Source organism: Humulus lupulus, chromosome 6, assembly GCF_963169125.1.
Source record: "Humulus lupulus chromosome 6, drHumLupu1.1, whole genome shotgun sequence".
NCBI classification, from domain to species: Eukaryota; Viridiplantae; Streptophyta; class Magnoliopsida; order Rosales; family Cannabaceae; genus Humulus; species Humulus lupulus.
Window position 1 is genome coordinate 97192518 of NC_084798.1, and position 23136 is coordinate 97215653.

General features: G+C 33.7%; 2 long non-coding RNA genes across 9 annotated transcripts; both read left to right on the plus strand.

Moving 5' to 3' along the window:
- Nucleotides 1–10498: 10498 nt before the first annotated feature.
- On the plus strand, nucleotides 10499–17545 carry LOC133782382 (uncharacterized). Of its 8 annotated transcripts, none has more exons than XR_009870472.1 (12): nucleotides 10499–11003; nucleotides 11268–11415; nucleotides 11537–11697; nucleotides 12375–12474; nucleotides 12952–13026; nucleotides 13127–13261; nucleotides 13558–13647; nucleotides 14210–14282; nucleotides 15551–15668; nucleotides 15953–16036; nucleotides 16129–16356; nucleotides 17262–17545. It is a non-coding gene; the product is annotated as an uncharacterized LOC133782382 (long non-coding RNA). The 8 variants fall into 8 exon arrangements; XR_009870474.1 differs by having other exon boundaries at nucleotides 16184–16356; XR_009870471.1 differs by having other exon boundaries at nucleotides 16199–16356.
- A 2473-nt stretch (nucleotides 17546–20018) lies between these two features.
- Nucleotides 20019–20982, plus strand: LOC133784130 (uncharacterized). Its single transcript, XR_009871149.1, has 3 exons — nucleotides 20019–20220; nucleotides 20687–20796; nucleotides 20879–20982. It is a non-coding gene; the product is annotated as an uncharacterized LOC133784130 (long non-coding RNA).
- Nucleotides 20983–23136: the final 2154 nt, after the last annotated feature.

Genomic DNA, 23136 nt, shown 5'->3' on the forward strand with positions numbered 1-23136 from the left:
TCATTTTGCCCTAGTTCCCGCTAACTTCTCAAATGTTACTAGATACTTATTCATTACTCAATAAATCCAAATATTCCCTAAATTCCCATAAAATACCCACAGGCTCCCCTCGAGCCAGGTATTACACCCTGCTGTGACTATTTTGTTAATCCGCTCACTAGGGCTGTCTCGAGCCATATGCTACAAATATATCCACATAATAATGTGGTCTCAATAATTTATCACATTTAATCACGTTTATGCCCTTAACGATCCAAAATTTATAAGCTAGAAATGGCCCACATGCATACTTAATGCTCATAAACATGAATATCACATATTCACATAATCATATTAATTATACATGCCACAAAATCATGCATTTAACCATTTAATCACACATATACCAATTATGCCCTCTCAGTACGCTAATCAAGGCCCTTAAGCCTTATTAGCAATTTTGGGCCGTTACAAAATATAATCAAGATTTGATTATAGCCTGGAGTATATATGTTTTATGAGAATTGATATGTGTCATATAAACGTGGCCACACAAATTATTTATTTGGAACTCCTAGTAATATGAGAATTTAAAATATGCCTTACTGGAAAAATTCCAGAAGAATTTAACATGTCTTATGAGATATAAATTCAAAGTTTCGCGCATTATACAATAAAGCTCTTTGTCTGGATTAAAGACATGTGGGTGAATAATTATTTGAAATTACAAGTATGATTGTCTATGCAATGTGAATTTGTAAATAATACGTTGTAAAAAGATCTTGAAGAGCTTCTGATTATTTTATCAACTATTGAAGAATGATTTCTTATTTCATCTTGTAGATTGGGAATTATTAAATATATTATTTGTTTATAGATTAAATTATGAGTAGAAAAGTCCCAAAGAACTTCGTATGCATAAAGAATCATACTGTATATGATCACTTGATGTAGAAATTAAAGAACATGTAACGAGAATGCAATGAATATATGGTCCCAAAGTACCATCTTTATTGCAATTGAAAATTGATATTATCGAAGATATTCAGTCATGTGATCATATTTAACTTTCAAATTTTGGATGAACACAGTCATAGATAATGAATATCTACAAATATGATGCATATTATAACATTGTTGATATGATATGAATATGAACAAGGTTATATACATGATTGATTAAATATATTGGATAGATATTCATATTTCATTCTACATATATGATCTAGAAGAGTTATAGTAAATATATGATCATAGATAATTTATGGTGATTTATAATTACAATGAAAATCATATGAGATATTTGATCACTAAAGTTACCATGGATATATGCATGAGGGGGAGATATATACATGTTGCACTCTTTTTCCCTTAGTTCAGGTTTTGTCTCACTGGGATTTCCTGACTAGGTTTTTAAAGAGGCAACTTGAAATCATATTGAGATACTTGCAATTCATGAGACAAGGGGAAAATGTGTGATTGAGATCAACAAAACAACATATTTGAAGAACATGTTGATTATCACTCGACAAAGAAATACCAACAATTCTCTATAAAGATAATGATGCATGTGGTGCTCAACTAAAAGGATAATACCTTAAAGGAGATAGATTTAAATACATTTCACTGCAGTTCTTCTTCACACATGATCTTCAAAAGAGTGTTGATTTGATGTTCATCAAATTCGATCAAGCGAAAATCTTGCAGACTTATTTACAAAGTCATTACCAACATCAATGTTCGAAATAATGGTACATAAGATCATAATGTGTCGATTAAAGGATCTTCAAGAGCGTCGAAATGATGGGGAGTAAATATACACGACACTTTTTTCCCCTTGGCCGAGTTTTTGTCCTACTGGGATTTTCTAGCAAGATTTTTAATGAAGCAGTTTTCATGGGCATCCAAGGGAGAGTGTTATAAATATTATATATATGGATGTCCATAATAATGAAGAATCACTAGGTTACCCAAAGTAAAATATCAGCATTAATTCATGATTGTATTCAGAGTAGTTACCTAATTTCCTTAGGGCTTATTTATCTATATAAATAGGGGTCATTCCCCCATTGAAATAACACATACAAGAGTTTGACTCTCTCTTTACATCTCTCTCTATTACTTTGTCTGTTTCTTTATACTTTATATTTCAGTATTCTTAATAGTTTTATAACAATAATTTAAAATTTAACCATTTGAATAAATTGAAAGCAACTAATAACTATTTTTGCATTGTGCAGTTGTTGATCTAGTCTTCATTATGTCTATCAACCCTGGGTTTGTTGGTAAGCTTTATCACACTAAGGTATAACGGTTTTCTCATTCAGCGAATCCATCTCATCACTTGCAAGCTATGTGCCCTTGTGGTCATTGACTTCATAATTAGTTGTATCCCTAAATAAAAGCTTCAGCATTGAGTTTGGCTCTCTGAAAAACCTTTCCATGACTGCAATTGGAAGTACGGATTGCAGATCACTGTGAGGAGCCTGCTACCATTGAATTTTGCATATTGCTCAAGTTCTATGATTGCTTGGAATAGGTTAGTTTCTATAGTATCAAATTGCATTCTATCATTGGATTTTTACTTATTGAGATACAAGGTCAACATAGTAAATTATTGGCTTAAAATGTTCTAAGACTATAAGACTTTCCCCCATTTTCATTATAACTAATGTGACTACAATTTAAGGAGTCAAGGAAATACTTTTTGTGTTGCATTTTTTTTTTTGAATTGGTGTTGCATTTCTCAATCCCTTTACTTTATTGTGTCTTTGACATTATTAGTTTATTATCTTATTCATTATTTGGAAACATTTACATGCCCCACTCATAGTATAACCTTTGCATAACCTTTATGCATCTTCTTCTTTCTCTCTCTCCACCAAATTTCTCTCTCTCCACCAAATGACACTACATGTTTTCTTTAGTTACATATGATTTGAAAGTGGGCCCACTCTTTATTTGGTACATAAAGTTTCCATCTATACCATTATTTACTTTTATAAATGTTCATTCGACTCGAGCACACTTATATTTTGTTTTTACGTTGCAGTACTCTTAAGAATTAAAAAGGTTGATTTTGATGAAATTTCATTAGAGGTAAACTAACATACATGACCAAATATTGTGACTACGTTAAAACTGTATATGCTCATAATTTGATGTGTTATTTTGATTGGAAATTTTCTTATGATTATTGGGAATAAACAACTTAGGTAGAGAATTGCAAATCCAAACCCAAAGTTAATTAGAAAATGTTTCAAGTGCTTCTAAGGATATGTTAACTCTGTAAATGTTCATACTTTTGATGTGTTATTTTGATTGGATCTTTTAAAAATGTTGCTATGAAAAACACCAAATTTTCTCTATTTGTGTCTGGAGAAGACTAATTGTTTGTAAATTTTGTCTAAATGAAGACACCACAAAAAGTATATGGACTTTGGTTTTAGATGGCTTTATATAATGTATATTTGTGGATTGCTTTATGAAATTCTTTATGTAGGGTTACGATTTGGGGACATATTATCCAATTTAAATTATAAACAAACGAGGTTTATTTTAACAAGTTTGAGTACTTGCACTTTATTTAGTATATAATAGATGTTTTATAGTCAACAAGCCAGGTAGCTGGAATTGAAATCTCACCAAACTGTAGATTCTAAAGCGATGAAATTTTTTGAGTGTCATTTCTATTGCATTGAAACATTAATATATGGACATGAACAGACAAGCTGATAACGTGATACACTAATAATGTTATTATGAAGGTTGATGAATTGAAATATAGAATCTGTGGTGATAGGACCCAAGTGTGAAAGGTAATATATGGGTTACCTTTTAAATTTATATGCTTCTGCATACAGACAACATATACAAATACCATTGACATATTAATGGAATCTTTCAATGATGGATTATGTTTATTCAATTATACTAAATCGTAATATTTGTGTTCAGCTGAAATTATTAACCCTTCTCTGTGTTTGTGATAATGTGTTGAGGTGTTTCTTCTTGTGTTCTTGTTTCTGTTTTTGTGTTATGCATAGTTAGTTTGATTTGAGACCCATCTAGTTTGCTATTTAGTGTTATTGTGTTGTCTGCAGTCTATGTTTTGTGTAGACTGTCGTTCTGTTAGTCTTTTGCTATTAGTTACTCCAAGCCACATGATGCCCCGTTTGTGTTGTAGGTAGGCATACATATTCCCTTTTCAGAGAGGTCATACATTCTTAGCAAAAAAACGAAGTAGATAGGAATAATACTCCCTTCTCCTTAAACTCACACTTATTCATGTACCTTCTTTAACTTCTTCTCACTAACTATAGCATCATATATAAGAATACATGGCTGAGTGTCTCATGAAGAATTTAAAGTGAAAAAAGGTGGGTCCTTACGGAGTGGAGCAAATCATGACATAGTTTGTTGTGATATATGATAAATGATAATTACTATTTCTTAGAGTTAATGTTTTTAAATTTGTTTCTATCTTTTAGCAATCAAATGATGCAAATTCTGTCAATTGAATATTTCAGTCTAGAGATATTTATGCTTTTATTTAGTGTGTATTATTGCATGTACTTAGTTTTGTGTAAGATAGTTAATAAAGATATATTTTAATTACATATATATTTGACATCTAACTTATACTTTCAATTATTTGTAGTTCAATTCAGGTTTACCATATATTGATGTTGAACTTAATGAAGATCAAGAGGAGTGGGCAAAATATATTCTACCACATCTCACTAAAGGATGGCATGCATGCTCAGTACCTATGTGAGGGGATTTAGTAATTTTTGGAACTTTGTATTTATTTTATTAGAAATTGTTAGAACTAATCAAATATAAAATTAATTTATCAAATTATAGGTTGAGTTAATTTAGCTTTTTGATGTGCATACTTTGCTAAATATCTATTTTATGACAAACTAGTTTTTTTGTAACTTTGCTAAATATCCATTTTAAGACAAACTTTTTTTGAATTATGTATTTCTTTTATTATAAAGTGTTAGAACTAATCTAATACAAAGTTAATGTTACAAATGTTGATTGAATTTAACTTTTGATGTGCATTCTTTTACTGCAGTTGCTTCATGGATTTTGAAACCATGGGGCATTGACAGTGTATCTGCAGTGCCCTCTAGTGTGGAAACTTTGCAATAGTTAAAAGTTGTCACCATAGACAGCCAACCACAATAGCTATCAACTGTCGGTGTTGCTAGCAAAGGCGACAACTAAAAAGTGTCGGTGTTGCCAACAACGACGAAAGCTAATAACTGCCGGTGTTGCCTGCAACAGTGACAGGTTTTAACTATCGGTGTAGCTACCCCAACACTGATATAGGCAAATACGACAGTTAGTCGGCTGTTGTAGCGCCCTGGATAACTAAGACTGTTACATTGTGTATTTGAAATAGTGTAGGACTTGCTAATCAAGTCATTTGGACAAAAATGTGATCCTAAAGTCAATAATCAGGTTAGGGTTAAAAGATTTTGATTGTAAACGAATAATTTTCATTAAACCAGATGTTTGGTACATGGGATCCCAAAAACGAGGTTTAAGAGACAAATTTACAATCTTCAAAAGTTATATACAACCAGTAGCCACTCTAATGACAAAATACAAGTTTCAGGCTTCTGTCCCTATACTTTTCCTCGGCCGTGGCGGTTGAGCAGCTGACTATGTACACTCTACGCCCAGAGCTCTCCAACTCATGGTTGGTCCAGTTTCCCTTTGCCTTTACCTACACAACATAACACTCGTGAGCCAAGGCCCAGCAAGAAAACAAAGAATAGCAAACACATGTAACAATTAGAATATTCAATCAAGCTTAACTCATTTAAACATAGAACAGAGTACGAATATTCAATTAATCAATGATAACACACAATCTCAAGTTCTCAAATAATTAGGGTTGGCACACTTAGGCCGAGCCCCCCTGGTGATCATGCTGGCCCCAACTCGCTTAGGCCGGGCTGCGCTCAATACGCTTACCGTAAGCCTCGGCTCCCTTAGGTCAGTCATTCATGTATATCACATTAATCTTACCAACATACAGTACATGCAATCAATAATTGGGAAATCTCGGTCCCGTTCACAACCACACAAGGGTATAGTTTTCTTACCTTGAATTCCGAGCAGAGGATACAAAACGGTCTCAAGCACGATCCTCAGTCTTGAGCCTTGGCGAAAAACCTAGTCACAGTGGGTAATGGGTAATCATGAACTTCTAATCCAAATAAATACTTAGGAGGTAAAAACTAGCCTCCTGGACCTCAATTTCTACTAAACCGGGTGGTAGATTGTCCCGAGCCTCACTAAGACAAAATCCTCTAGGCGGGCCGCGACCTGGCCCTAAGGGTTGCAGATTGCCCCCAAGTCAGAGGCTAAACCTCCAAGCCTCAAGGGGAGGCGGGCCGTGACTTGCCCCCTAGGGCCGCGGTGCGCCCCCAAGTCAGAAAGCATTCCCAGGCATTCTGGGCACGCGGGTCCGGTGCCCATAAGCTAGGTCGCGCCGCACCCCTTAGTGCCTAGAATTTTCTGGGTTCTCTCCACACTCTTCCCAGCCAAACACCTCCCAACTTCCAACTAAACTAACCTCCCAACTAAGACTAAACTCAGCTACGAATTCAGGGCTTTTAATCACCCAATTTAAAAACAAAACCACAGTAATGATACTAAAGCTAACACTCCAATTCAACAACTTATTACCTAGAAAGCCAGTCTAATTCCACCTAAATAACCATAATTTCTTAACATAATCAGTGATAAAGAACTCACCTCAATTATGATTGAATCCTCACAGTTTCCAGCCTTCTACCCTTGAGCTTAAACCCCAAAGTATCCCAGCTGGATCCCCCTGGTTTCCAATCTTTAACTCAGCCTTGCCCGTTCAATTGTTCTTCCAAAATTCCCAGCTTAGAGCCTAAGTTCTTCTACCTTTTTTCCTTAGCTTCCAAGTATAGAGAGAGAGAGAGAGAGAGAGAGAGAGAGAGAGAGAGAGAGAGAGAAGAAGAGCTGAGAGATTCCAACACCTTCTAATTTATTTTCCTAAACCTTCTGAGTATATCCCTTACTTTAACAAAAGACCTCATTGCCCCTCTAAGCTTATTGGTTCACTAAGGGTATTAAGGGGTAAAATGGCCATTCTGCTCCCAGTTCCCGCTAATTCCTCAAGTGTTCCTAATATTTACCAATTAATTCTGTCATGTCCAATTAATTACCACAAACTTATTCAACATCTAGTAAATCCCAAAATATTCTCTAAATTCACAAAAATACCCCCAGGCTCCCACCGAGCTGAGCATTAAACCCCGCTGTGACTATTTCGTTAACCTGCTCACTAGGACCGTCTCGAGCCATATACTGCAAATATATCAACATAATAATGTGGTCTCAATCATTTTTCACATTTAATCACGTTTATGCCCTTAACGACCAAAATTACAAATATGCTCTTATAAGCTACAAAGGGCTCACATGCATATCTAATACTCATAAACATGCATATAAAATATTCATGTAATCATATTAATCATGCATGCCACATAGTCACACATTTAACCATTTAAACATTCATATTCCAATAATGCCCTCCCAGCACGCTAATCAAGGCCCTAGGCCTTATTAGCAATTTTTGGTTGTTACAACTATTCGCTCCTACTGAGAATTTCGTCCTCGAAATTTACCTGAATAACTTGGGATATTGATCCCACATCGATGACTCAAGCTCCCAGGTCGCTTCCTCGACCTTGCTATTCCTCCACAATACTTTGACTAGAGGAATCGTCTTGTTCCGTAGAACCTTGTCTTTCCTGTCTAGGACATGAACCAGTAGCTCGTCTTATGAAAAATCTGTCTATAACTCCAAGTCCTCATAATTCAACACATGAGTCGAATCTGAGACGTATTTTCGAGGCATAGAAATGTGGAATGCTTCATGAACTCCCGACAATGACGGTGGCAGAGCCAATCTGTAGGCCACCTACCCGATCCACTCCAGGATCTCAAATGGTCCTATGAATCTAGGGCTCAACTTGCCCTTTTTCCCAAACCTTCTCACCCCTCGCAGTTGTGAGACTTGCAAAAACACGTGGTCCACTACCTTGAACTATACGTCCCTACGCTTAGGATTAGCGTAGCTTTTCTGTCTGCTCTGCGAAGCGAGCATTCGAGGTCAGATCTTTTCGATCACTTCATTAGTCTTCTTCACTGTCTCCAACCCCAAATACTTTCTCTCACCCTTCTCATCCCAATGAATGGGCAATCTACACCTCCTTCCATATAACATCTCGTACGGAGTTACTCCAATCGTTGATTGATAACTGTTGTTGTATGAAAACTCAATCAATAGGAGATACTTACTCCAAGACCCCTAAAAGTCTATCACACATGCTCGAAGCATGTCCAACACCTGAATCGTCCTCTCTTGTCCATCATTCCGAGGATGAAAGACCGTACTGAACTTCAGTTGAGTCCCCATATCCTTCTGCAAACTACCCCAAAACTTTGAGGTAAATATATGATCCCGATCCAACACTATAGACTTGGGAACCCAATGAAGATGTACAATCTCCCTCACGTACAACTCCACATACTGATCCACAGTATAGGCCGTCTTCACTGGCAGAAAGTGAGCTGACTTGGTGTATCTGTCTACTATCACCCACACTGAGTCATGTAATCCCACTGTCCTGAGTATACCTCCCACAAAATCTATGCACTACTACAATTTGGACATCAACCATCGGACATGAGAGGTCGGTTCTCCTTAAACTAACTTAACACATGTTCATAAGTCGGTTTACACAGAACCGACCTATCATGTATGTCCAAGGTAAGCATGGGAAGTCGGTTGCGCGAGAACCAACCTACTATGTGGTGAACCGACCTCCCATGCTTGTAGAAGACATAATAGGTCGGTTCATGCAAAACCGACCTACCATGTTGTCATGGTAGGTTAGTTTTGTGTGGACCGACCTACCATGTCCTACCTTGCTGACATGGTAGGTCGCTACTATGTGAACCGACTTATCATGTCTCATTATAAGAATTTTAAAACATATTAATTTATTTAAACTATAAATATATATCTATATGTAAGCTATTACTGTATGAAATGATTGTAAGAAATTTATATTTATTAATATTACATTATAATGTTTTCAAGTATAAATAAATAAATAAATTAATTAATTAAATTAAATTAATATATTTTAAGATTTTAATAATGTAAAAACAAATTAGAGTATCTTTAACAATATATTTGTGTAATGACACAGAATCGAACTAACATGTCTTCTAAAAAATTATTTAAGACACTCTTTTATCAAATATTTATTTATTTATTTTAAATTGTAAATATTATTAAATTAAAATATTTTTTATTTATAAAATATAATTATAATGTAATATTAACAAATATAAATTTTACATTATTTGAATTTTAAATATATTAATTTATTTAAATAATACATATATATATAATTATTTCAGTATGAAATAAGTATAAAATAATATACTTATTAATATTGCATATATTATAATTTTTTAAATATAAATAAATTAATAAATTATTTGTAATTAAAACAAATTAATTTAATTTTTTATAAACAAGAAAATAATTTAATTTAATAGTATTTATAATTTAAAATACAAAAACTTTATTAAATAATTTAGAGTATCTCTTTAATAATTGTTTAGATGACATGGTAGGTCCGTTGTGTGGGAAATGACTTCTCATGTGACATGGTAGGTCGGTTCTATACAACCGACCTACCATGTCATTATAAAAATATATTATTAAAGATACTCTAATTTGTTTTATATTATTGAAATTTTAAAATATATTAATTTATTTAAACAATTCATATATATAATTTATTTGGGTATGAAATAAGTATAAAAAATATATACTTATTAATATTACATATATTATAATTTTTGAAAGATAAATAAATTAATAAATTATTTGTAAATAAAATTTTTTATTTCATTTTTATAAACAAGACAATATTTTAATTTAATAATATTTATAATTTAAAATAAAAAAAATTCATAAAATAATTTAGAGTATCTCTTTAATCATTTTTTAAATGACATGATAGGTCAGTTGTGTGGGAAATGACTTCTTATGTGACATGGTAGGTCGGTTGTGTGGGAAATGACTGCTCATGTGACATGGTAGGTCGGTTGTGTGAGAAATGACTTAATATGTGACATGATAGGTCAGTTATGCTACAAATGACTTGCGGCGTAAATTTTTCTTTTATTATGTCACATAATAGGTTGGTTGTAGAAGAGACTTATTGTGTTACATTATAGGTCAGTTTCTAATGGACCGACTTAACATGTAAAAATTAGGGCATTGAAAATAACACTACAACAATTTTGAGTATATATTACAATAAAAAATAACACATATTAAAAAGCTTATTAATACACGTTTAATTTTCTTTTCACAGCCAATTTAGGCGCCAAATAAAATAGAAAGAAGCGCCTAATGAAAATTTTGTCTAACCCATTTGCCTCCTCTGCCCCTCTCTTTCAGACTTGACTATCTTTCCTTCTCTCACTCTCTCTCACACTATGTCTCTAATCCATTTTGTTGAGCCGTTGGATCACCGCGATCTGTACGATTCTTGCTGCTCCTTCTCCCTCACGCGATTTTTGCTGCTTAGTCTCCCCCTTCTCCCTCATGCAAGTCTTGCTGCTCCTTCTCTAACTCCGTCTTCTCCCTCACGCGATTCTCCCTCACGACATTTCTCCTACTGGAAGCAAAAACCCAGGCAAGAGCACTCTAACCTCATTTGTCTATGTGAGGTATTTTTTTTAATTAAGATTTCAATTTAATATCAGATAATCACTGATTCGAAAGCTCGCTTGTAATGATGCTATCGAAATCGGACCTCCCAGCGATATACTCATTCTTGACTAATTCATTGAGTGGCGACGAAAGCGTCCGCAAGCCAGCAGAGGAGGCTCTCGCTCAGTGCGAGGCTAGGCCCAGCTTTTGCTCTTGTCTCATGGTGAGTACTCTCTCTCTTTACTTTTTGAATTTTTTTCTTCATTAGACCTGGTACTGTTTGGTCCATTTTTTATGTTGTTTGGTAATAAAGCCAAAGGATATATTTTTATTCTAATTACTTTTAGTTTGATTGAATTTCTGAATTTGTTCATAGTTTTCTGATTACCTTAAGCATTTGTTGAGAAAGTACAATGGTTATGATTGTTGTAGACAAGCAATTTGAACAATATTGTTTCATTTAAATTGTCAATTTATATTTCTACAGGTACTTTGTTTTAACTCCTCATGATTTGGAGGAGTTGTACCACAACCCTGAATCATTTCATCACGAGCAGGATATGATTCAGTGGACAGAAAAATTGAGGCCTTGTGCTGAGGCTTTGTACATTGTTTTGTTTCATAACCATAGCGAGGTCGGTGGTTTTTATTGTTATGTAATAACCCAAATTGTTTTCTGTTGAATAAATAACTTACCTTCTCTTTTGGCTGAGTAAATAATTATCTACTTATTTGATTTAGATTTCTACTTTTTAGCTTTTAGGTCCTCTTGTGGTTTCAATCCTTCAAGAAGCAATGAATGGTTGCCCAACACCAGTTACTAAAATCACTCCAGGGCTGCTTCTAAAAGATGCTGCTTATGCTGCTGCTGCATATGTTTATTATGAGCTTTCAAATTACATGACCTTTAAAGATTGGTCTGTCAATTCTTTACTTTGCTATCTATATTGTCAACTAACTAGTTTATCTTTCTAAATTAAAATTCATGAATTATTGCTGCATTTAAATTAGGCTCATGATTTGCTTCCATGAGATCTGTAGTTTGATTCTTCTCTATAGCAAAATGTTCAAGTTTTCTGCCTATTAGGGTTTATCAAGAGGAACTAGTACTAAAAAAAGTGTGCCGACTTGTTAAACTTAATAACTTGATAGAATTGATATTTGGTCTAGTGTGTTAATTAGGTGGGGTTCGGGTGGGGAAAGGGTGCGTGTAGCATGATGCGTTTTAATGTTAGCCCCAATTTTATGCATACAGTTTTGATGAGAATAGTGCATACGGTTGGTACACTATTGTTGAAGGGTTGTAATATTTTGTTCTCAACATGTTAAAGTGCTTGAATTCACCCCAACTGATAGTGTCAATTGTTTTGATGAATAATAGTGCCAGAAGTGGTTAGGATAACTTGACTTGTTCACACTTCTAAAGGCTAGGTTCAAAGCAATACTTGTGATTTAGCTAGAGAGTTGGTTTGTACGATCGGTTGTCTGTTAAAGTTAGCTTATAGTTTGACATATCTATTTATTTCAGGCTCTAATATCTTCTTGGGTTTGTTATATTTACATGATTTTGTCTTCCTAATGTGTAAATTTGCAGGTTTAATGGTGCATTATCACTTGATCTCTCAAATGATCATCCAAATATGCGTTTCATCCATCGGAAAGTCGCAATTATATTGGGACAATGGGTTTCTGAGGTGATATATTTATTTGATTTTTCCTATTTTAAAAATATTATGGATTCAAGGGAGCTATACAAGCATATAGAAGTTTCTTCTCAATATATGTCAAGTGGTGGCAGATGCAAAGATTTTTTTTCAATTGCAATGTTTCTTGCTTCATTGCTGCTAATTGCATACTCACATTTAAGATATTTAACTGTGTTTTTGGTCAGTAAACTAGGAGAATTTTTTTTTTGTTTTTGTATAATTGTGCTACTGTACTCTATTTGTAGAAGCTGTGGAATGGATAACTATTTATGTGTGTGTATGTATATATATTAGTGGAGTTTTTTCATTAACTCCAGATAAAAAGATGCATGTTAAGATGAATTTTCCACCTTATGTGTTTTTGTCCTTGTATGCGTTTTTTTCCATTGGATTTATATCTTGTAATACCTTTGACATGATATTAGAGTATAATGTGTTTGGTTTTTTTTGTTTGTGTTATGGCAGATTAAAGATGACACTAAAAGACCAGTATACTATGCTTTGATCAAATTGCTACAAGACAAAGACCTATTTGTTAGAGTATGGTGCATAGGGCATTATTCTCAAACATGCTTATTTTTTTCCAAAATTGTATCACCTACATAGTTCAACTTCTAAGCTTGTGCTTTATTGGCTTTAGTTGGCAGCCTGTAGGTCGTTGTGTCTGCATATTGAAGATGCTAACTTTTTAGAGGGAGCATTCACTGATCTTCTTCCCGTGTGTTAGGATTCATGTTTCAAGTTGGTCGAGGAAGTCCAAGAATTTGATTCATAGGTATATATAGCTGCTGTTGCACAATGATACTATTAGTTCTATATTAATTATTTTTATATTTCTTGACCTCTTCCTACAATAAGTTTTGAAGTGTTTACCTTAAACCTTAAGGTTTTTGTTTTAATATTGTACATTATATTTTTTGTTGAATAATGGATATTCCTGTCAAACCCTAAATGTTTGGGAGAGGAAACCTTGGAGACGTATGGATTTGAATTATGCAAAAGCAAGATATCGTGTAATTTGCAATGAGAATTTAATCTCACGATAGCTTTTTTTTGTTTCATTATTTTCAGGTACAGGTTTTGAATTTGATCTCCATTCTGACAGGTCATGTCAAGGAAATTATTCCATTTGCAAAAAAATTGGTGCTATTTTTCCAAAAGGTAACTAATCAAAATTTGCCAGCAGTCCTAATTTTCTAATTGTTGATAGTGTACTAATTTTATTTTATGTTGTTTGATATGATAGAAATAATTATTTACTGAAATTACAAGTTATACTCTAGACGTGTGATTTGTTTTTAAAATTAAGGGAAAAATAGAAATAAAGGGTGTTTAACTATAGTTATAGGTCAAATTTATATCTTCATCTAATATCTTATGATTAATTTGGCTGGGTTTTGTGGTAACATTGGCTTAGTTTTGTGCCAATTCTGGTTTGTTTTTGTGCCAATTTTGGCTTAGTTTTGTACCAATTCTGGTTTGGTTTTGAGCGGATTATGGTATCTTAGAAGTGATTGTAGACATTTTTTACTTAGGTCTCAACTTTAGTTAACGAATCTAAGGTATCTGGCACTTGATTTTGTTTCATGTTTCATGTTGCAAATTGAAATTGTTTAGCTCTCATGATGGATGCTTGGTGAATGGTGAAGAGATTTTTTCTTTTTCGCAACTCAATGAGTTGTGTGGGGTGATAGTGAATGGTTATTTGTGTTTTATTTTTCAGGTGCCAGAGAACTTGGAATCTTGATCAGAATTAGACAAAAAGACAACTATTAGTGATCTTAATGAAAGGCATGGTAAGTTATTATTTTTTTTAAGGAATCCTTTTCTTATTTTTAATCACATCTAGATAATTTTCATCTCAGTTTCTGTGTAAGAAAAACATTGAGAGACTGATGAGATTTGATTGAAAACTGTCAAGTAGATGAAAATTAATTTTCTACTTTTTAACTATCATCTAGCTCAAAGATGTTGGCTTTGCATAGCATCAGAATGATTTGTTGCCACCGTGGTTGATTTTAAGACTAGTTTGGCTGTTTCCCAACTATTTTATGAGTTTCATTTGACTAAGATTTTTACTTTGGAATTTAGATTGCATATTTATTCAGATTGCATATTTGTAGTATGTGCTAATGATTTTTGTTTTTGTGTGTTTTTGAGTGAAGCAAGAAAACAGTTTGATGAAAGTTCTAAGTTAGATGTTGTATTTTAGAGTTCTATAAGTTAGATGTGAAATGAGATTCTTCAAGTAAGAGTTTGGATAGTTACTCATCATTTAATATTAAGTTTTTTGTTTAGAATTCCAAAAATTGGCTTTGGCCTCTTTCTCATGTAATACAATCATTGCTCAAGGAAGTTATATCAATAGTTTCATAGAGAGAAAATTAGAATCAACAACAGTATATTACCTGTTTATATTGCAGTCATATTTTTTCTCTTCAAAAACAGAAAATTGATGTTCTTTTGCAAAATTTTCAAACCAAATATTAATATATAGCTTAGCCTCTTAAGCTATATAGTTTTAGGCATTTCCACCATGCATAACAGCCTAGTTGACAATACATCACTCAAGTTATTCCCACTTGGCAGATGTTGAATATTTCAGTGCCATTAATCACACCAGAAGGTTCTATACGATTACAATTTTTCATAGCCAAAAAAGCTTAACCATGGAATAATAATATGGGTTGACTTTTCACATCTTAAACTGAAACAAGTGGTCCTTTTGATCAATATTATTTTAGCTTTGGTATGCTCTAGTAAACTTCATCTGAAATAAGTGTTTGTTTTATGAGAAAATGAGATTTTGTCATTGTTATCTAACGGTTATGTTGCTAGATTCTGAAGCATGTATTAATCTTGTCACAGTAACCCATTAACCTTTTTGTTGTATGAGATATTAGCTAGCTTCCTATTTTTTTAGTGTATACATTAAATATATATATAATAATAATACTTGGGTTATAATCGGGTTTATGATTTTTTTTTCCTAATTCAAATTCTGTTTTTACTTGGTGTATATTATGAGTTGTGTATAATTTTGATTGTATATTGATGGCAAAAGGACTGGCTAGTGATGGGTGGCATTCTCAGCTGTAGCAGTGGACAAAATGTGCCATCCATTGGAAAGTCCATGAAATCCTCAATGCCTTCTGGATATGTCAAAAATTTGAATGCTGGAGGTAAGAAAGCTGAAACGACTCGGAGTTGTATTGAAAATGCTTCTATTACTTGTATAAATAAATTAATGGTTGAATGAAGAGCTCCATGTGAGTGTTTATTGGTTGGATCATGGTGCTCTCAAATGTTAAGCTGTCAATTCTTATCTAATTTAACATTTGTTACAGCTTCAACCAGGCATTTTAGTATTACAGATGCTCATTTTATTGTTTTATATTTAATGCTCAGAGTTTTTTCTTCCATTTATAATGCACTCATTTGTTTTGCTTTTTCATTTATGTTGTAGACTTGTTTTTTCTCCCATAACTGATTCTGCTTCAAATCATGGCCTAATCCTAATAATTCTCTATGGGTGAGCAATTTTGATAGAGTAAGAATCTTGCAACTCTGACCAAGCTATGATTTGTTAACCAACCTCACTCTGTTACAGTTTGAATTTGTACTTTTATGTATAAGTAACAGATGTGCTGGGTCTTGGAAATTATGCCACTGATGATGATGAAATTCATATCTCTAGCTTGCCAAATTCCAGGAATAAAAAGCTTCAGCATTCAAATTTTGAAAAATCTTCAGAAGACAAGCATGATGTTGGTGCAAATGGCAGTTTGGTAGCCCTTGTTGTAGAAAGGTGCACACAAGACGCAACTTGTCATGCTCCCCGTCACCTGGCAAGTCTAGAAGTAGAAGAAGGTATTTTTGTGAGAGTTTCATTATATTTTACTTTTTCTGTAAAGTAGTTTTTAAAAAAAAATTTGATAGTGATAAGAAGGTTGCGACTTAATCTCCTTATAAGGAGGTTGTGAGTATTAGTAGACTCTGTCTTTTGTTAGCTTCAAAATGATTTAGAGTGATAACTCCAGCACTTTAGCTTTACTTATTTATTTTATATAATTTATTATATCTGTGCATATAGACTGTATCTTTCTCTCTTCTTACTATATATCTCTAACTCAATTGTTAATACTTATTGATTTCGTGCATTGATTGCAGTCATGTTGCACCATGTTTAATGGTATACTTAAACTTAATTGAGTTGGCACATGTAAATTAAACCCTTTAGAATCTAAATAAATAAACATTACTATATATAATGTAAATGTTATAAAACTAATACTAATAAAAAATGAGATTTATTTTGTATAAAAGTGTTTAAAAAAATGAGATTTCTTTTTACTGGTGTATTTTGGTGTCATAGTGGCTGAAAGTATTGTGATTGGATTAATGAAAAAATATGACAGTGGTTGAATTAGTATTTTGACTTGATACTGGATTGAACATTGGTATTTTTATTATCTTCCTATGGCAGAATTAGTGCCTTGATTATCTTGTTTAGATTAGTCTTTTTGGTACTGTAAAATAAGAAAAATTGAATTTCCTTTTTTGTTTTCAAGTGTCTTTAGTTTTTCATTTTCTTGTAATTTTCATGTCTCTGGGAAGCAAGTATCCCATCCTTCTCCCTCTCTTTGTAGTTTTCAGTAGAGGGATTTCTCAACTTTTTTTTGTGTGCTCACTCTATTTTCTCATTCTCATAATTCATTAGAGTAAAACTAACCCTCCAAAAAGTTGAAGTATTAATTATTTAAATTTTGTTGTAGTTAAGCAAATGGACTCAAAACAAAGACAAGTGCACAAATGATGATGAATTGAAGAATGGAGCAAGTTTCATGCATGGTTTACTTTTGTGTATCTTGTAATGTTTCTGTTTTTCATTTTTGAAGTAAAAAATGTTCAAGATTATAAAACTTTATTATGCTATGCTTTCAAACTTAAGTTAGAACTAAGATCTCATGAAGTAGACACATTCATCGTTTGAATTAGTTATTCTTTAATGTAATACTTATGGTTTATCAATCTATTGAGAATTACATTTTATGATTAATTTTGATTTTTTTTTTATCAAAATACAATAATGAAAATCTTTTAATTAAAAAAAACCTTACAAGTATACTTATTAAAATAAAATTTAAAATATATTATCCATGCTAAAATAACAAAATTTTATTACTAGACTTTTAATATGTTATGATTTAGAAACATATTATAAGCGTAACAAATCGTTATGATTTATATAATATAACAAACTAAAAACGCTATCAAAATAATCAAATGTAACAGTTGAAAAGTGTTACGCAAAAAGTATAAGATTAAATGTCAAATTTATAACCAAATACTCTAACTAAATGTTATTATTTGAATATTATAGCAATTCAAAATGTGTTATTGAATAGTTTAAGATAACATCGAACATAACATTCAAATACTGTTATAGAAAAGACAGGACTTTTAATAACAGGGGCTATGTTAGCATTTTCAGAAGTGTTATCAATACTCCCGCTTAGCAGTTTTTAAGTGTTATGAATACTGTTTTTTCTTGTAGTGTAAAAGCTAATTTTTTTTAAGTATCCCGCATCTTCTTCTTCATCTTCATTCCGCCAGTGACCCAAAGGACCCTCCCTCCTCAACTCCAGTCACGACAGTGACTCTCCCTCCTCAACTCCGGTCGTGACAACAACCCTCGTCAACTTCGGCAGCAGCTCCTTCCGTCGCTCACCGTTTCTCTCATTGCGTACTGGTCATTCTCTTCATATATAATAGGGTCAGGTCAGTCTCTTCATATATATATATCATATATAAATGGGAGTCGGGGGTTGCCTGAATTTTTACAGCGAAATTTTCCCGCCCGTTCTTCATCGGCAAGATTTTAAGATAGATGTTCATTCTGTTTTCTTTATTATATGTCAGATGCTCTTTCTGGTTTGTCTATTCTATGATTTTATACCTTTGTTTTTCACCAACTTAATTTTCTATATTTATTAAAAAAAATTATTTAATTTTTATTACTAATTTTCTGACCAAGATGAGATCTTCATCTTCGTATTCAGGCTCAAGTACTTTTTCTTAGTTCATTTTTTTTCTTCTTCATTTGCTAAGATGTGTAATGCAGGAGCTGTTGTTCACAGTCATGGGATGGAATCTTGTATTGCAACAATGATAAATCCATTCTCAAAGGAGTTTCGAGTTATCTCTTGCATGCTTTGTAACAGTGATCAATCCATTTGCAGTCCATTTTCAAGTTATACATCATTTTCTAATATCTGTGGGAAATTTTCAGGTCACACATATGGAGATGATAAAAGGAATTCAAGGACATGGTTATCATGATGAACTTGTGGTCCCGATAATTGAGAACACTGCACATGTAGTGGAGCTCATGGAGTCTCTTGTTGAACTTGTACTCTTTCTTCTGTCACACCTGTGCAAATAATTTTGTTCTATGTTAATACCAATATCTTGCGAATACTTTTTATATGCACTAATGGAGTGATTTTAAATTATGATTGGGTACTTTACCGTGATGGATGAAACTAAGATCATATTATGTGTGGAGACTTTGCTTGGGAAAATGCAATTCTCATGGACCATATGTTGAATAGAATGAGAGAGTGAATAATTTGGCTATAAAAAGAAGTGGTCTTATTCAATAAGTAGCAGATTATTAAATAATTTTGCATGCTGAGACTGTTATAAATTGTGTTTTGCAGATCAGTGCTTACCCCCAAACACTTTTGATGCCATCTTCCCTTGCATGTGATGCCATTTTGGTACTCGGGCAAGGCAGTTTAAAGCGACATCGTTTGCAAGGGACGGGATGAGAACATCAGCTGCTGACATCGCTTCCTTGGTTGACTCCTACTGGCTGTGTCTCTGGTCTTTGCCGGAAGCCATGAGAGCTGGCCTAAGTAGTAAACCATGGTAAATGCTTAATTTTATAAGAGCTCTCAATTATAATCTCTGGTTGACTTTTTGTTTGTATGGATAGGTGATTGGTTGATTTGCTATTCTAAATAAAATGATAAGAATTAAATTAATTATACATGGTTAAGAAGTCAGAGGAATCCTTTGAAGTAGAGGAAAAAAAAGATTTTGCATTGTACGAGCTGTTCATTGTTGTGCGTGGTGCGCACAATTAATCTTAATTATATGTTCAATTATTCGTTCATATTCCCTTGCATTAGTCATCGTATTTTTATATATAAATAATCAGTACTGGGGAGAATAATTTGTTGAAATAAAGGAATTATAAGCTTATATTATTACTATGCCTCTCAACTTTTTAAAATTGCATTCGTCCCTTGTAATTTGCATTTTTTTAGTAATGTGACCTTGATCACTTTAAGTTTCGATTGATTTAATTATCTCCAAATTTGATTGTGGAGAATCTAACTTATTATTCACATTTGTATAAATTCGTATAGTATGATTTGCCCATCCCTTCGGACTATGTTGGGAAAGATTTGATTATTGATTCTTTAGTTGCTAACATAGAAGCAATGACTCGGGCCAACAAAAATGTTCCTTCCCTAAGACAACTGCAAGTAAGTTGCATAGAGTTTGCTTGTAAATTGTAATGTTCTTTTGGGCTATAGTTCTCAATAAACACTTGATATGCAAGATCACATATGGAAAATTGGGTTCTAAAGCAATTAGTTGGTGGGTATTTTATTTGATGATGTTGCAGAAGCACTTGAAAGATGGCATGCTTTGGGATTTAAGGTATAGAAATTTGGACTCACAGTTCTTTCACTTTCTCTCATTTTCCCTTTTCTTATTTTGTCAAGGAAAATTTGTTTCTTTTTATTTTTAATTAAGGAAATGTACAACAAAACCAAATTTACTTATTTTAATAAGAAAATGTCTTTTAAAGTAATAACAAATGGTTTTTTTCAATTTGCATTGTAAATTTCATCAATCAACTATTAACAATTATGGTTCAGTTACCCCAAAGAGCACACAATATTGGCGTTTCAAGAAAAATTATGCAATTATATTTGTGACATACACACACTATACAATTATATGATCATTGTCACTAGTATCAGTAGTAGTGTATATGATGTTATCTATACAGGTTTCTAGTATTATCTGATCAAGATCTACTCTATAGCATTTAAAGAAATTTCTTATTATAATACGAAAAATATTAATACAGTGCTTAATCATGATGTTTCTCTTGTTTAAGGTGTACATATACTCAAGTGGTAATAGAGAAACACAACAGCTATTGTTTGCGAATTCCAATTATGGAGACTTGAGAAAGTACTTGTGTGGATATTTTGATACTTCAGTTGGGTAAGTCTTTTTTCTCTTTATGCATTAGCATATTCTTACTTTTCTCACAAAGTAAATTTCTTCTCTAATTATTGAAGTGCAGAAACAAGAAAGAAGTACGTGAAGAATGGGCATCCCAGAGTGTAGAAGTGGCGGGAAGAACTCTTACACAAATGATGATATCAATGAAGTACGTGAAGAATGGGCCCAATGGGTGATGGATTTGATGAACACTACATAGGTATACTCACTTTTGTTAACTTAGACTTTTAAGAGATATACTTAGAGTGTTAACTTAGACTTTCTTGGAGATACACACACTTTTGTTGTCTAACTATAGTTTACAATGCTTATATGAGTAATTTTGTAATTAACTTAAGACTCATCATTATTTTGGATATTTAATTCAAATTATAGTATTTTATATTACTGTGATATATGTTTTGTTTTGTTATAAAAAGCAGGATTTGTTTTGGCATAATACACTTATAATGAAAAACAAAACACACCATAAGTCAGTTCTACTAAAATTGACAATAGATGTCTACACCATAAGTCGGTTGGGAACCGACTTACCCTGTTATACACTAGAGGTCGGTGTGCCACACTGACCTATCATGATTTACACCAGGGGTCGGTTTGCAACTGACTTACCCTGTTTTACACCAGAGGTCAGTGTGCAACCGACCTACCTTGTCTTACACCAGAGGTCGGTTTGGCGCTAACTGACCTACCATATTTTTACATCATAAGTCACTGCATGGGAAGTTAGTTCCCAACCGACTTATGAACGTTCAGAAGTCAGTTTTTAACTGAATTATCATGTAATTTTTGTAGTAGTGATGGTAATGTCCTCCCATTTCCACTTGGGAATACCCAAAGGCTGTAGTAACCCCGCTAGTTGTTGATGCTCAGTCTTCACCTGCTGACAGGTCAAACACTTGGCCACGTACCCCACTACATCCTTCTTCATGCCAAGCCACCAATATAACGTTCGTAGGGCCTGATAGATCTTTGTGGTGCCTGGATGGAGTGAATACGGTGTAGTATGGGATTCATCTAATATCTCTCGTTTAATACCCAAATCTGGCGAGACACAAATCCGACCCTTATACCGTAGTAACCCTGTCTCTGAAATAGAATAATCCTTATCTATTCCATCTAGGACATTCCCTCTAGCCTCCTGCAACTACGCATCATTCATCTGACCCTCTCTTATCCTCTCCAGGAGGGTAGACTGTAAGGTAATATTGGCCAACCGATCCACAACCAACTCTATTCTTGCTCTAGTAATCTCATCTGCCAACTCTCTCGATATCTGTGCTAAGCTAAACAACTGTCCTGGGCCCCTCCGGCTCAACACGTTTGCCACTACATTAGCTTTCCCTGGGTGGTAAAGGATATCACAATCATAGTCCTTTACCAACTCTAGCCAACACCTTTGCCTCATATTCAGGACCTTCTGGGTGAAAAAGTACTTCAAACTCTTATGATCGGTGTATATCTCACACTTTTCCCCATACAGGTAGTGTCGCCAAACTTTCAATGCGAATACCACTGCTGCTAACTCTAGGTCATGGGTAGGGTACCACTTCTGATACTCCTTCAATTTCCATGATGCATAAGTAATAACCTTCTCATTTTTCATCAACACACATCCCAATCCCAACCTCGATGCATAACAGTATACCACAAACTTGCCTCCCTCCGAAAGAAGACTCAATACTGGAGCAGTAATCACCCGTCGCTTCAATTCTTGGAATCTATTCTCACACTTATCTGACCAGGTGAACTTCAAATTCTTTCGTGTCAATTCTATCATTGGTGCAGCAATCTTCGAGAATCCTTCCACAAACTGTCTGCAATAACCTGCTAATCTAAGGAAGCTCCTAACCTCTGAGACGTTCCTTGGTCTTTCCCAATCTCTTACTGCTTCTATCTTAGCCAGATCTACCTTAATTCAATCTTCACCAACAATACATCCAAGGAATGTCACTTCTTGTAGCCAAAACTCACACTTCTTAAACTTGGCATACAACCGATGCTCTCTCAATCTCTGCAAGACCTATCGGAGATGTTATTCATGCTCTGCCTCTGAACTGGAGTAAACCAAGATGTCGTCGATGAAGACAATCACAAACTGATCCAAGAAGTTCTTGAACACCCTGTTCATCAAATCCATGAATGCTGATGGGGAATTGTTCAAACCAAATGACATGACCAGAAACTCGTAATGCCCATACCTTGTTCGGAAGGTTGTCTTCGGTATATCCTCATCCTTGATCCTCAGCTGGTGATAACCAGATCGAAGATCAATCTTCGAGAATACCATCTTTCCCTGCAGCTGATCGAACAGGTCAT